The 13,571-nt window shown below is 46.7% G+C and overlaps 1 protein-coding gene and 1 long non-coding RNA gene across 14 annotated transcripts in view; one reads left to right on the forward strand and one right to left on the reverse strand.

The window, feature by feature from the left end:
- The window catches only part of LOC102969232, a 32,961-nt gene extending 21,559 nt beyond the window's left edge, over positions 1–11,402 (reverse strand). For 5 of the 13 annotated variants that reach the window (XR_006209407.1, XR_006209414.1, XR_006209415.1 and 2 more), the window contains exons 1-5: positions 11,100–11,395; positions 8,939–9,017; positions 6,087–6,267; positions 4,075–4,384; positions 3,786–3,967 (exon numbers count right to left, since the gene is read on the reverse strand). This is a non-coding gene — a long non-coding RNA (uncharacterized LOC102969232). Of the gene's footprint in view, positions 1–3,785; positions 3,968–4,074; positions 4,385–6,086; positions 6,268–8,938; positions 9,018–9,594; positions 9,913–11,099 lie in introns of all 13 variants that reach the window. The other 8 variants (XR_006209412.1, XR_006209417.1, XR_006209418.1 and 5 more) reach the window with 7 other exon arrangements.
- A 63-nt stretch (positions 11,403–11,465) lies between these two features.
- ANXA11 (annexin A11) overlaps positions 11,466–13,571 on the forward strand; it is a 45,046-nt gene continuing 42,940 nt past the window's right edge. Inside the window, exon 1 of the mRNA XM_042961124.1 lies at positions 11,466–11,650. The gene's annotated coding sequence lies outside the window, so the exon portion shown is untranslated. The remainder of the gene's footprint in view (positions 11,651–13,571) is intronic.

Below are 13,571 nucleotides of genomic sequence, written 5' to 3' on the forward strand. Positions count from 1 at the left end.
TGCTAAAAAAAAAATGCAACTATTCCATAATTCCAGATACATGAGACCAATTAGTGCATTCACTTCTACAAATGGTCCTCATGGAGAGGCCACTGTGGGCATGAGAAGCAATGTGCTCAACAGCATCCCTACAACAGACAACGGATCAATGTTCAAAGCCATATTTTGCATAATGTCCCTCAGTAGAGGTTGAGGGACATTGACCCAAACACAATCCACTAAAAGTCGGTCGTCAAGAAGCCATGAGAGGCAGTCAAGCACACAAGTCTGATGCTCTGGCTGAATTGGTGATATATTTAAGAACATGTGTCTAGAGACTGAATACAATACATATTTTGTAGGCACTCATCCACAAACAGCATTTCTTTTAACCAAGCTTTTTAAAAAAGTCCATTGTGGCCATGAGGTTGAGATTCTACTTGGAATGTTGGTACTTTCCATTGCCATTTAAGACAGGAGCCACATGCCTTCATAATAAATGGAGCTGGAACTTCGATTCAAGCCTCTTATGAAAACTCAGGTGCCTGCAAGAACGTGTTCCTCGAGCAAAGGCCAACACACATCCCCTCCAAAGTGTGTCGTCAAGGGAGTCCCTGCTGGCAGAGCCACGAGCTGCTTTAGGAGAAACTGAGAGTTCCCTAAGAATGCAACAAGTGAGTAACTGAGGCCCCGCAGCTCCACATCATAACGTGTGTTGGCAACAAAAATCAGCCTGGAGAAACTGTACAGGAGATGGGTAACCATACACCCTATTTGGCGACACACATAAAAACCTGCAGCACATTTCGTTTTGAACAACAGACCCTGCTAGTTAAACTGGTTGTGAAATGCACTCCCAAGGGAACTAAACGAGGTAACTTACTATTAATAATTCTTTTCTATAAATCCCCTAAGGTTGGCGGGTATCTATTAAAATGATTGTTTCAGATCCAAAATCAGTAGCCCTTGTATTTGGAGGTCATAAGATAGCAGTATCGATTGCCTATTAAGACCATTCTGAGTTCATGATGTCAAAAGCAGATAATTTGCATCCCAGAGAACGCTTAGCTTTCTGTTGTCAAGTACAGAGCAGGATGACACAGTTACTACCACATTTAACAACCTGTATGGCACAGATGCTGACCCTTCGGAATCCACACTGGCAGGCGGGCTGCACTGCGCTCGGTAGGAAAACATACCTGTAACCCATCCAAAAGTGGTATCAGGTGGTTAACGGTAAAGTTAAAAGTTAAAGAAGCCATCTTTGATCCAGCTTTGTTTTACCCACCTGGCAATTACAAATAGCGTAGTCCGTATTTCCCCCTCTATATCATGTCAAAGGCTGGAAAAGGATCAGCAAAAGTCACGAACCATTTAATATAACTTTTGGCAGATTTTGCCACCACACCCTACAAATTATAGCAGATGACTGTGCTCACAGGCTGTGAGCTGGGCAAGTGGGCCAGGCTTGCAGATTATTAAGCAAAAGCCAAGCATATGGATCTCGCTTATACATGTGGAGTAGGGCGACCAGCTCATCCTGGCTTGCCAGACACCTTCCAGTTTTAGTAAGGAATGTCCCGTGTCCTGGGAAACCCCTTGGTCCCTGGCAAACCAGGACGGTTGGTCACCCTCTTCAGAGGCCTTCCTCCCAGGATGGTGATCCTAGGCTGGACATTCGCATTTAGGGATGAGGCACACAATGGTAAATGGAATCTGCATGGCTGTAGGGCTTGTTGACCAATGGTGTTCACTGGAGGGTGTTTAAGCACCAATCAGCTTTTGCATTGAGGGAATCAGTAAATATCAGCCACTGGAGGACATTTGTCTGGGCGGCTCATTTTCTCCCCAGGGGAATCCTTCAGTTCCCTGTTTGCGGATTGCCTACTTCTTGGAGACTAGGGTCCCAGCATTCAATATGCAGATTTTTGTTGGATCCTTGTTTAGCCCCATGCTCTACTTCCTCCTCACAAATTCATTGTGCCTTACATGTCCCATTCTGCAGTCCCCACAGTTCAATTTATATGACAAATGAGTCCCCTTTCTCCATAGGTGGGGGGAACCTCTGCTGAAGGGGGCAGGGAAAATGAGTAGGGTTTCTGCCTATGTCCCTGTTCCCATACTCATTGCAGCCTCATACTCTAGCTTACATCTGTAAGGCTAAGCCTGGCTGAGATTCTGGGGGTGGGTGGGGAGAATCAGCTGACTTCTTGATTTCTCCCTCTAGTGCACCCAAGTTAAAGCATCCTCCATTCTATCGAATCAATTACCACTCCTCCATATAATTTCTGTCTTCAAAAAGCGTGTTGAAATTTTGTCTACCATTTTCTTTTCTCTTGTTCCTTTTGTTTTTGCGGGTTTCTTCTATTGCCGTGGTGTTGGGATTTGGGGAGGGAGAGGAAATGAACTTGTGTTGCCAATCAACCACATTTCACTGGACATCCATTGCTCTAGTCTCTTTCTACAACACCTAATGGATGGATCATGGCCCTTCTGGAACTATCTTCCATGTCTGTTATCTTTTCTCCATTCTATTTATTAATCCCCTTCTGTTTTCAGGGAAAATTGCTTCGTCCAATCTGCTAGTTCATTTGTTCTTCAGGGGCATACGTTCTACTACTTAGCTCATCCACTTGGCGTGGTTTTCTTTCTTTAATTATAAATATATTTTTGGAGATGGCTGGGTGGTTCAGTCAGTTAAACGTCCAACTTTGGCTCAGGTCATGATCTCATGGTTCATGGGTTCGAGCCCCATGTTGGACTCTGTGCCGAAAGCTCAGAGCCTGAAGCCTGTTTCAGATCCTGGGTCTCCCTCTCTCTCTGCCCCTCCCCCACTCACGTTGTCTCTCTCTCTCTCTCCTTCTCAAAAATAAACATTAAAAAATTTTTTTTAAATAAATATATTTTTCATTTCCAACATCTCTAATTGGTTCTTTTTCATCTTCTCTTATTTGAGAAAATTAGTTATACTTACTTCAAAGCTCAGTACCAGTTGTCCTATTTGCTTTTTTTAATCTTTGACTCTGGAGGCAGGAAGAATTGTATGGCTGTATGGCTGTAAATCTGTATGGCTTTGCAGGAAGTTACTTAATCACTTACACCTTAGCTTACCCCTTTGTAAAATGGGATAAAAATAGTCTTACCCTAAAAGATTTCTGGTAGGGTTAAAGTTTTTACATTTTTTTCAATGTTTATTTATTTTTGAGAGAGAGAGAGAGAGACAGAGCGCGAGAGGGGAAGGGCCAGGGAGAGAGGGAGACCCAGAATCCGAAGCAGGCTCCAGGCTCTGAGCTGTCACCAAAGAGCGCTATGCGGGCTCGAACTCACCGACTGTGAGATCATGACCTGAGCCGAAGTCAGACGCTTCACTGACTGAACCATCCAGGTGTCCCTAAAGTTTAAATACATGTAATATGGGGCACTGTGGCTGGCTTAGTCGGTTAAGCATCTGACTCTTGATTTCGGCTCAGATCATGATCTCACGGTTCATGAGTTTGAGCCCCACGTCAGGCCCTGTTCTGATGGTGCAGAGCCTGCTTGGGATTCTCTCTCTCCCTCTCTCTCTCTGTTCCCCCCTCCCAAAACAAATAAGCTTAAATTTTTTTTTTTAATAAATATATTCAATATGTTTAGAATAGTGCCTGGCATATAAATGCTCAGTAAACATTAGCAATGATTATGTTTCTTCAGTTATAAATCTTCCTTTCATGGTGTTGGTGCTTCTCAAAGGGTATTTAATTTTTTGGTAGTGAACTCATGTTTGGCCATGAGATTTCCTGCAAAAAAGATCTGTTTGCGTAACTTACTGTGATGAAGGGGTGAAAGCCACTTTGCAAATGTGTGCACCACACATTCAGAATGTGCAGGATGGGCAGGATGGATCCTTGGGTGGATGCTCTCATACTTGGTCTTTGGAGCTTAGCTGCTACCCTTTCTTCCTTGGCTTTGCCATCCATCTGGGCCTCGTCCTATCTTCACTCCTTCATACCTAGAGACAGATACTCCTGTCACGGCCATCTTGTCTCCAAGGTTGGATTTAAGGAGATGTTGAGGAGTCCACTCATCTAGCTGCTCCCAAGGGGGTGCTTATCTCACCTGCCAATCAATAGCCCGTTAGCTCCTTCTTGTCCCAGGCCTCCCCCACCTCAGGCATGGAGTGTCCTTGTTGCTGCTCCTGCTCCTGGAATACGCATTCCAGAATATGAGGTATAATGTACAGTACAGGATACACACTCCAGAATATAAGCACCGTTTGCTCATGTGCTCGGCTGAAATGTTATATCTCATCCTGTCTACTTTCAGTCTCTCAGAAATTGCTCAGTGCTTCTGCTCCTCTGAACATTCCTTGTCCTCTTTTTTAAAAATACCAACTTTTGTCCTTTCCTCTCATTTTTGGAGTTTGGGGCTGCGGAGAGAGACGAGAGCAGGTGTTCAGTCCACTAGGGTGAAAGAGGAGGTCAGAGAGCTTCTAGAAAAGATGACAGTTAAGCAGAGTCTTGGAGGATGAGTAGGAGCAACCAAGGTGAAAAGCGGAGAGAAGGCTTCTGCAGGCTGAGGGGACAGCATGAGCAAAGGTATGGGGACATGGCAGGGTAGGACGGGAAGGATGGATTGTAAGCAAGTCGACATTTTGAGAGAGGCAAGACTGCCTGCATTGCAAAAGGAGAGGCGGGACATGGACTGATGGGGCAGGGTAAGAGCTTAACCTCATCCTGGAGAGCTCACGATGGGCCTAAAAGAGTGACACAGTCACATGTGCATCTTATACCGCCCTGGAGGACAGATCTGAGGAGAATGAGACTGGGGCCAGTAAGAGCAGTTAGAAAGGCCCTGCAGGAGTCCAGGTGAGAAACCACAAGGGCCTGGAAACTACAACAGCGGTGCTTAAGGGGCGGAGAGTATGGGTCAGACGCAAAAAACGCAGAGAAATCTATCTATAGGGAGGCTTTTCTGATAGTATGTTTTCTTCCGTAGAATAGAAAGGGATGCCAATCTTCTTCTAGTACGGTCATATGGTTTTGTAGAATTTGCACAAGTAAGCTACTTGAGTTGCAAACAATTAATACTGCTGGTAGAGTCATGTTGTAGGGGTGAGGGGCAGGCTGCCCAAAAGGTACCCCAATGGAATATAGATTGATTTGATATTTGAAGCTACTTGGGAAGCAGCAGGTGCAAGACACTTAGACCCTCCTCCGTCCCCCGGAGAGCAGGAAACAAATCTCCCATACAAAAGGTACCCTCCCTGTGCTAAGAAGTAAAAAGACATCCTTATCACCAGATAGGAACTTTAAAGCCAAGAAGGCTATAGAAACAGACCTTGTTACTTCTTTATTTTTATTTTTTTTTAGTAGGCTCCACGCCCAGTGTGGTGCTTGAACTCACAACACTGTGATCAAGAGTCATATGCTCTACTGACTGAGCCAGCCAGGTGTCCTGGGCTAGGAGATTTCTAGGCATTTTAAGTTTTCTTGTGCAATGTCTAATCTTAAATATTTCTTGAATCGATACCGTATTTTCCAGCTTGTCATGGATGTTCTTATTGTAGTGGTAAATTGAGTTTTGTATCATCTGATGTAGTTCATATAAAAGTCATCCTAGGGGCACGTGGGTGGCTCAGTTGGTTGAGCGTCTGACTTCGGCTCAGGTCATGATCTCTTGGTTTGTGGACTGAAGCCCCACATCGGGCTCTGTGCTGTCAGTGAAGAGCCTGCTTTGGATCCTCTGTCTCCCTCTCTCTCTGCCCCTCCCCCACTTGCGCTCTTTCTTTCAAAAATGAATAAACATTAAGAAAAAAAAAAGTCATGCTAAAATTTTGTCTTTCTTGGTGTGCGCATCTAGAATTTACAGACTCCATCAGTATAAAACACATGGCATAAGTTGAGATGTGACACAGTGAGGTGCAGAAAGCATTTAATTCACACACTGCACTCCTACAGTTTGTGCCTTATTACACAGAATTCTAGTAAAATATATTTCTTGAAACCGTTTTTTAAAAAGATGTATTTATATCTCTTTGTATATTACAATTGTCTACGTTGCCTTATTGAGTATATTCCTTATAAGAGAGAGCTTCCATTTTAAACAGGCGTGGAGTAGAATAGACTTACATGCTTAAAACTCCATACGTACAATGGTTGGAAGAGTTTTCCATAGACTAGTTTCTGGTTCCGAAGATGTCAAATCTTGTTTCTGCATATTTCTGAAAACAGGTGTTACAGGACATGTTTGTTATTGAGCCACCTCTGGTTCTGCTGGCTGAATCAGAGCCACGTCCATAGAAACCATTTTCTACATGGGAAGATTAGCAATAATGTTAAGTACACACAGAAGTGATTGCACACGGCATAAACATTTCCTACTAAGCCCTAAGTGTATCTCCAGCTCACTTTATTTTTTTATTTTTTTATTTTTATTTTTTTTAGCTAAATCCCAAAAATGCCTATGGCCCCTCCAACACAAGAGGGTTTTGGAGAACTCAGGGTAGAAAGAGCCAGATGTCTTAACTGTTTGTACTTAAAATAGCTTACTTTTGCAAACTCTACAAGAACATTGGACCACAGAAAAGTTTGCTAAGCCTCTCCCGTGAGGAGCCCACAGACGTGAGGGACACTACTGTGGTATCTCACCAGAGATACAGAACCCAAGAAGAAAAGCAGGTTGAGGGGAGAAGATGGTTCATTTTTTGACATTATAGATTTGAATTTTTTGAGGGATATCCTGGGAAGGGTGTCTTGTAAGTAGTTATTTATTCATACATTTTTAATCCTAGTATCACCTCTCTGTTTAACCAAAGAAAATTCAAACAATTCAAAGGGAAGTAGGAAAGGAAAAAAAAAGGAAACAAGGAGAAAGTATAATTCACATGATATTCAAAATATTAAGCCACCTGCATGGCCCGTTTGCTGACCAATTAGAAAGTTGGAAAAGGTGCTGTAGGTCCCCTCTGATAAGCATTGTCCCTTTTGTTGCTAGGTCAGGGGAATGTCAGGGGTGGGGGCCCTGTGAGGTCTCAAGGCAACAGCTATTTACCAAGCAGGATGGAAGAGTTTCAATTTTTTACAATTTACAGCATTTTATTAATGTGTTTTAGGTGAATATCAGCCCTGAGTGTGTGTGTGTGTGTGTGTGTGTGTGTGTGTGTGTGTGTGTGTGTGTAACCAAAACAAGGGGCAGAAATAAGTCCAAATATTTCTGTAATCATTATTCATATAAACTAAACTCGCCAATTAAAAGCAGATACTCAGAGGGCACCTGGGTAGCTCAGTCAGTTAAGCATCTGACTCTTGATTTCAGCTTAGGTCATGATCTCGCTGTTAGTGAGTTGAACCCTGGGTTAGGCTCTGCGCTGACAATGTGGGGCCTGCTTGGGATTCTCTGTCTCCCTCTCTCTCTCCTCCCCTCCCTCTCTCTCTCCCCAAAACAGATAAACTTAAAAAAGAGCAGACACTCAGATGGATTTTTTTTTAAGATTGGTACAAAAAATTGTATGTCATTTCCAGGAGACGAACCTAAAGAAGAGTAAAGCCTGAAAAAAGAGAGGAAATACATATGAGACAAATACTATCTTAGATAGCAATACTAATATCAGGCATCATAATTTTTCAAGGAGAAAAGCAATAAAAGAAGATAAGTCATCAAAAGATAAAGCAATTATGAACTTACATGAACCTAATAATTTGTTCTCAAAATTATAATGCAAAATGAGACCAAATTATAGAGAACACTGGTAAAGTACAATAAAAGTAGAAAACATTAAATCGACTCTCTTAGAAATCAGCAGATTGAACGGAAAAAAGCCTGGGGTATAAACAAGCTAAATAACTAGATTAGCAAACTGGATGGAGAAATACTAGAATCTTGTGCCTTTACAAAAACTGGGACATTAGGGGCGCCTGGGTGGCGCAGTCGGTTAAGCGTCCGACTTCAGCCAGGTCACGATCTCGCGGTCCGTGAGTTCGAGCCCCGCGTCAGGCTCTGGGCTGATGGCTCGGAGCCTGGAGCCTGTTTCCGATTCTGTGTCTCCCTCTCTCTCTGACCCTCCCCCATTCATGCTCTGTCTCTCTCCGTCCCAAAAATAAATAAAAAACGTTGAAAAAAAAATTTAAAAAAAAAACAAAAACTGGGACATTAAAAAAAAAAAAAAAGTCTGTCTATCAGGTCACAAAGAAGTCTCAACAAATTCTAAAAAGAGCACGTTTTCTCATCTCCAAGCATTAAAATTAGAAATCTACGACAAAATGTTTTCTTAAGAAGCCATGACTGTGAAACAAAAATGGAAACACACTTCTAAATAATCCATGAATTAGGGATAAAATCCTAAGAGAAAAAAAAAACACCAAAATATTTATAACTGAGAGATAACAAAAGCATGGCATATTAAAAACTTGTGATATGTAGTTAAAGCAGGATGTAGAGGGAGATTTATAGTCTTATATATATTTATTACAAAGCAACAACAGAAAGATTTGGAAAACAAATGGCCCTAAAGTTCAACTCTAGAAACCAGAGAAAGAGCACTAGGGCAAATCCAAAGAAAGAAGGAACAAACCCACAAAGATAAAGCAGAAATGAAAGCAATAGATACTTGGGGGGTGGGGGGGAGAATAAACATGATTTTGAAAATTAAAAGTCGATTGAAAAGTCTGGCCAGACAGATCAGAAGAAGCCGTTCTGCATCCCATCCTCTACACTGGCTGCTCATCCACCCAGAACGATTCTTTTTACAAGCCTGTATTCTGTGAGGTATTTACGATTTGTTTCCCCACATGAGAAGAGATGGGAGTCTAGAGCAAGAGAATTTCCTTTTGTCCCTCTCTGTGGCACCCAGCAGAGGGCTGTCACATTGGCCATACTCAATCCTTGTCGAATGACTCAATGTAAGAACGATCAGAAGAGTCTCCTACTATTATTCGGGGCTGTGCAGCCCCGGACTTATCATAAGGCACTTACTCTCCCTTACCTCATTTGATGCTTGTTAGCAGCTCCTTTCAGCGATGAAGCAGTGATTACAGGTTTTCAGAGATCATTTTGAAGATTTTCTAGGCGGGAAAACCAAGGCTCAAAGAACATGTAACTTCAAGTGACAGAACCCAGGTGTTTGCACACCAAACCTAGAGTCGTTTCCCCCACCCAAGTGTTCCCACCGAGTCGGAGCTCCACACACGTTTGTTGAAAGTAAACGGTTGAGTCACAGTAAGGGGAGCACAGTGGTAGCTATTCACCATCCTGGCCTTGAAGAGCTCAGTTCCGATGCCAGAAAGTGTGTGCTACGTGCAGAAGGAATTCCAACCCTGATTTGTTTATTATTTTTTTTTTAAGGTAGTATTTAAAGAGGCAGTCGCTCATCTACGAAAAAAGTGAGCCATTCGAAGAAGCTTGCCTTTGAGGCCGCCGGGACGCGCGGCGCCGGGGCAGGGTGCCCAGGCAGAGGCCTGGTGGGCGCCAGGTGACCTTCCCCGACAAAACCCCCGGCCCAGAGCGCGCCGGGCGACGGAAGCTTCCTCGGAACCCCGCGGGCTCGGTGGGAACTTCACCCCGACGCCCGTTCCTGTGTCGCCGCGGACGCCCCCACCGCAGTAATTCCCAACTTTGGCAGAGTCTCCAGGTGCCACTGACCTCGGCCTCTCTTCTGCTGGGGGTGGGGGCGGGGCATTTCCTCCGTGTCGCACTGGAGCCTTTGGCCAGGGTTTCAGGCTCACCCGGCCACTCATCTCTAAAAAATGCAGTCCAGCTCCGAAAACGGGCCGCGCCTTGCAGGGAGGGGTGTTGCAGAGGCCGTGGAAAATGACTGGGTCCCGGGGTTCCGAGTCTGGAGGCAGCAGGCTGCCGGAGGGCGCGGCTGCCGCAAGGCACCCGCACCCCTGCCCCCTGCAGAGCCGAGGCCAGAGTCTCCCCTTTGGCCTACTGCGCCCAGTCTCTCCCACTCCGTGCGCTCTGAAAAAATGGAAACAAGACCAGCAGCGCTGTTTGCAATAGCCCCAAACCTGCAGCAACCTAAATGTCCTTCCCTAAGGAGCTAGGTGACACGCACGATGGCGCGCACCATGCAATCCTTAGGAAGAATCAAGTAGATCAAGGTACGCTTGCGGGGAAAGACCCTGCAAGATGCAATGAGTAAAACACATTGAAAAAAAAATTACTGCAATTATCATTTTAAACAGTACATCTAGGTGAATATATTCACCTAGAGTAGAAGTAGAGTGTTGCAGAGAGAAGGATCTGGAAGGGCACGCCTAAAAGTCTTGGGAAAGTAAAGAATTTCAGTTTCTAAAAACTGCTTTTAAATTACCATTTGTTCATTTATTACCTGTGTAACATTTTTTTCAAAAATAAACTTTAAAAAAATTTTTTTAAGAATTTTAACTATTCTTTTTAAGAATAGTTTTTATATTGGGGCACCTGGGTGGCCCAATCGGTTAAACGTCTGACGTGGGCTCAGGTCATGTTCTCACAGTTGGTGAGCTCGAGCTCTCCCCCAACCCCCAAGCATGCTTCGGATTCTGAGTCTCCCTCTTTCTCTCTGTCTGTCCCCTGCTAGTGCTCTGTCTCAAAAATGAACATTAAAAAAAAAAAAAAGTTTTCTATTTACAGAAAAAAATGAGAAGTTAATACTTGGTTTCTTCTATTATTAGCATCTTCTATTAGTATGGTGCTTTTGCTACAATGAATGAGCCAATACTGATGCCTTATTAACTGATGTCCATACTTTATTCAGATTTCCTTAGTTCTTACCTAATGTCCTTTTACCAGGATCCCATCCAGGATACCACACTACATTATTTTCCTATCTCCGTAGGCTTTCTTGGCTGTAACAACGTGTTTGCAGACTTTCCTTGGTTTTGATGACCTTGACAATTTAGAGGAGTATTGGCCAAGTAGTTTGTAGAACATCCCTCAACCAGGGTTTGGCTGGTGTTTTTCCCATAGACTGGGAATATGTATTCTTGGGAGGAAGACCACAATCGGCACCTACTCTCACCGCTGATTTCTCTCTCTTGATGTTGACCTTGATCACCTGGCTAAGGTAGTTTGCTGGGTTTCTCCACTGTACAGCCACTCGCCCTACCCCCACCATTTCCATACGGTTGCGTGGCCATTTTAGCGTGCAAAGTGTTCTTTACCTTAAGGAGAGTCGCTAACAACGGTACACAGGCCAGAGCGGGCTTGGGGAACGCCCGCCCCGAGATCGCGGCGCAGGGCGTGCCCGGCGGAGAGCGAGACCGTCGGAGAAGGCGGGCGGAGCTGCTACTTCTCGCCGACCTCCGAGAGCCCGCGGGATCCCCTGCCGGTTAAGGAGAGCGGGCAAGCCGGAGGGTTTCTTCCCCGGCCTCAGGAGGCAGCTCTCAGCTCTTCAGCCCTCTGGGCTAGGACCTAGGGGCGGGGCCACACATCGGCCCCGCCCCCAGCCCCGCCCCGCCCCCAGTGCGAGCGGCTCCGCCCCGGGGCGCGCTGGGGCCCAGCCGAGTTTTCCGCCCGCCCGGCTCCTCCTCCCGCCCCGCCCTGGGTGTTGCGGAGCCCAAGTGCCCGAAGTGCCCCGAGTGCCCAGAAAGCCGGAGTGGGACAGAGCTCCAGGCCGACCAAGGCGCCGCGGCCGGACGCCCGCGGAGAGAGACGCCGCTGCCTGCGGCCCCCTTTGTCCCTCGCGGCCCCCACCCCTGTGGTCAGTGGCCAGGTAAGTGAGGGCTGCCCGACCCGCGGCGGGGCGGCGGCAGAGACCGGGCAGCTGCAGTGCGTGGTGGCCCGCCCGGTGAGGCCCGGGACTACCCCGCGCTCGCTCTCGCCCCCGCCCTGCGGCTTCCTGGTTGCAAGGCATGGTGGTGGGGGGGGATGATGGTGTCGGGCTGTCGGTTCCGGACGGGCTGCGTCGGCCTGGCTGTCAGTAGATGGCTGCCCTCCCTGTGGGGTGGGAGGTGCATAGGCCGGGCCCCCGTAGCCAGGACCACGTGATTGTGTTGCTCGGCGGGGGTCTGGGGCTCTGCAGGTTCGGGGTCGGCGTGAGACGACTGGGTGAACTTGGGACCGGGTGAATCTGTGACCAGAAGGCGACTGGCTGGTATGGGGATGGCCTATGGCCCGGGCCCCTCTGACCTAGCTGAGTTCTCGAGAGTGTATGTCCCTTCCCGGAAAGGCTTGTGCTAAGGAGAGCTAGTAGGGGAGGCTGGCTTCAGGAACTTTCCTTCTGAACCTGGGAGGACGCAAATCCTGGGAGCTGCCGCCGTTGGAGAGTGTTTGTAAGGCACTTTGAGAGAATGCGGAACCGTCCGGGGTACTGTGTTCACCAGTGTGTTTACCTTCTCTGCTTTTCCCCTCGAGCACAGTTTCAGGGAGGGGTTCTTGAACTTTTCTCTCCCCCTGGGCCCTACCCAGCCCTTTGAAGGCTTAAATAGGCAGAAACCAAGTCTATTGGCTTAAAGGACAGTTGTGAAGTTCCCCTTCCGAGGAGGGGAGTTAAGCTAGCCAATTCTAGCCCAAGACGGTTACAGTTGGCCCCGGGAGCATTTATGTCCCCCCCCTCCTCTCCCCATCAGTGACCTTGCTATGGAGATTGGGTGTTTTAAGACACTCTGGGTATCCTAGGTAGCCAGACACTCTGCTCTCTCTCCTGAGCCCCCGCTTTGCTCCTGGCTGCCCTGACCTAGGCATGGACTGGTGCTGTGGGGGTGAGCCTCTTCCCTCCTCTCGCAACAAGGAACAAAACTTGCAGGGGAGGGTAGGGCTGAGTCCAGGAGCTGGACCGGCAGGGTGTGTTCTCTTGCTCACTCCTAAATGGCTCTCATTATGTTCCTTCATTCCTTCCTTGCTAAAGTCAATTGTTGGGGATTCCAGGAGGATTGACAGTGCTCCTTCCCTCAAAGGCACTCTCTGTGCTTCTAGGTGGTCCCTGAGAAGACCGGCCAAGTGAGGTGCCAGGGAAATTTGTTGCTTTGGCATTGGGTGCTCAGTCCCTGGGGTCCCGCATCCCTCCAGAATCTTGTCTCTTACTAGTCTCCGTGCCTTGGTTTCCTCATCGTTTAAGTGAAGGTAATAATAGTACCTACCTTACAGGGTCACTGAGAATTCAGTGAGTTATTATATTGCAACCATACAACCCAGGCGTTGACCTGAACTGGTGACTGGTACACCATACCCCTGTGCTCCAGGTGGATAGCACCCACAGTAGATAAAGCTTACAGCAGGGCCTGGTTCATAAGTCATAATCTGTGTCAGCCATAATAATAATACAATAATAAATAGCTGTTGTTTCTTTTGTGCAGCTGAAGGTTCAGATTGAACTGCCCTTCTGCCAGTTCCTTTGTTTCAGTTCACGTCGTTCTGTCCTCCTGGAATGCCCTCCTTCCCCATTTCTGCCCATTATTCACCACCCTCCTGAGAGCCATCCGAGTGCCTCCTCCTAGCAGAAAGGGACACGACATCCCCTGAGCCCACAAAGTCCTCCTCCTCCACTCCTTTGGCACCACTGTTCAGTACTCACCTTGCTTGGTATTTGTATGACCACATGTCTTGTCTCTGCCCTGTCCTTCCTCTTTGGAAGGTAGGGTCTGTTTCTTACCCATCTCTGGTCTCACAATACCCAGGATGGGCCTTGCCTAATG

The sequence above is a fragment of the Panthera tigris genome, chromosome D2 (assembly GCF_018350195.1).
Source record: "Panthera tigris isolate Pti1 chromosome D2, P.tigris_Pti1_mat1.1, whole genome shotgun sequence".
Classification (NCBI taxonomy): Eukaryota; Metazoa; Chordata; class Mammalia; order Carnivora; family Felidae; genus Panthera; species Panthera tigris.